This window comes from Capsicum annuum, chromosome 11, assembly GCF_002878395.1.
Source record: "Capsicum annuum cultivar UCD-10X-F1 chromosome 11, UCD10Xv1.1, whole genome shotgun sequence".
NCBI classification, from domain to species: domain Eukaryota; kingdom Viridiplantae; phylum Streptophyta; class Magnoliopsida; order Solanales; family Solanaceae; genus Capsicum; species Capsicum annuum.
In genome coordinates this window covers 48,703,044-48,704,989 of record NC_061121.1, presented here as the reverse complement: position 1 = coordinate 48,704,989, position 1,946 = coordinate 48,703,044, and the positions used below count along the sequence as shown (strand labels likewise).

General features: G+C 34.7%; 1 non-coding gene across 1 annotated transcript; it reads right to left on the bottom strand.

Moving 5' to 3' along the window:
• Positions 1-1,493: 1,493 nt before the first annotated feature.
• On the bottom strand, positions 1,494-1,600 carry LOC124889033. Its single transcript, XR_007047651.1, has one exon. It is a non-coding gene; the product is annotated as a small nucleolar RNA R71 (small nucleolar RNA).
• Positions 1,601-1,946: the final 346 nt, after the last annotated feature.

Genomic DNA, 1,946 nt, shown 5'->3' with positions numbered 1-1,946 from the left:
GGCAAGTATAGTAGCGGTGGAAAAGCATAGAATTATTCCTTTTAGGGTTCTTATTATTTCTTTTGAACTTCTTTACCTTAATACTAATTTTGGGTATGATTAATTACTTTTGGGGTTAAGGTTATGAACATGATTACTCTTTGATATTCTTTATAGTAGTTTCTTTTTGGATTATCATCTAGGTTGTTCTTAATTTCTTTTGCTTACTATTTTAATGCTTGGTCTTCATTAGAATAAATTTATATTTCTATGTGAATCCGGGAGGAGAATCATAGATTAGAACGAGAAAGTTAAGGAGAAGGGTTCTTACTTTTTTATGAAATAAGGGGTTTGAATTAGTATCTAGGATAGGGATATACCTAGAAGCCTTATTTGGTTCAATTACAAAAAGAGTATTAAATGACTATAGAAGAATTATTGTATCTCTGTAGGAGTTGTAGCTACAATATTCAATAGATAGAAGATATGAGGTCGGGAGACAAAAATTGTGGCTTAAACCTTGCAAACCAACAACCCGATATCTAATTAGACTGCTATAAGAATATAGATTTTATGATTGTTCGAAAAGCCACTCCCTTGGAATTCTTATCATTAGTGTTTACAATCGTTGCTTGCCTTAATTTAGTCATAAACTTTTATTTCTAATTAATTAATTTAAATTTTTATTCTCAAGTTCAAAATCATCTTGCTACTTTGCAACACTTGAGACTCATTGTTTAAAACTAAAAGTTGGTTACATTTCTAGTTTCCTAGTCCTTGTGGGAATGATATCTGATTGTCTAAATCGCTATATTATCTGTACGATCTCATGCACTTACGTGTGCGTCTGAGTAACAATAAGTTTTTGGCACCGTTGCCAGGGACTAATACAATTAGTAAATTGCTAATTTTTTGGTTTTTGATATTAAGTTTAAGTGTTAAGGACTTGATCTTAGCGTCTGAATTTTTGCAGGTTTAGCTGAATCCAGGACTAGCGAGAGATAAAGAGTTGGTAGAGACTTTTGTAGAACCAAAATAGATCTTTCAACAAAGGAGAAAAATGGCTAAACAAAGAAATGAATCAGCTGATCCAAATGCCAGAAATATTCTGCCTCCTGTTATTCTAGTTATTCCTATTCAACCAGCTGCTAGACCTATTCATGAGATGTCAATCCCACTAATGAACTATGTAATGAGTAGTATTCTAAAGCCTAAACCAGGAGGTCGATTTGAATTAAAGCAAAATATGGTGCAATTGCTAAATTCAGCGGGGCAATTTCATGGCCTTTCACATGACGATCCGCAGTAGCATATATTAGTCCTTCTTTGAAATTAGCGATACTTACATTCCTAAACGGGTAAACTCTGATTACGTCAGATTGACACTCTTTCCTTTTTCTCTAATGGGGGAAGTAAAAAGGTGGTTATATGTTGAACCATCAATCTCCATCACTACATGGGAAGATCTAGCTCAGAAATTTCTTATTCGATTCTTTCCATATTGAAAGAGTGCACGCTTGAGGAACGACATCTTGAGTTTTAGACAGAAAGAAGTAGAGAATCTCGACCAAGGTTGGGAGAGATTTAAGGGTATGCTCAGAAATTGCCCTCACCATCATCAGTCAAATAATGTTCTTGTGCATACTTTCATTGTGGGATTGGAGCCAAACACAAAGATTCTCCTTGCTTTAGTAGCAGGTGGATAGGCTCTTGATAAGACATATGAATAATTGTACACACTGCTGAATCGGATTTCACAAAGGAACCCTGACTAGCATATATATTCGAGGAGTACTCCTAGAAAGGTTACAGGGGTATTGGAGGTAGATTAGTTCACTGCATTACAGGCACAAATCACATCCTTGCAAAATAATATGATTACTCAATTTAATAATATAAAGTTAGGTGTTACACAACCAGCAGCCACAATAAATGTAGACCAACAGGGAAATTCTTGGTGTGAGACT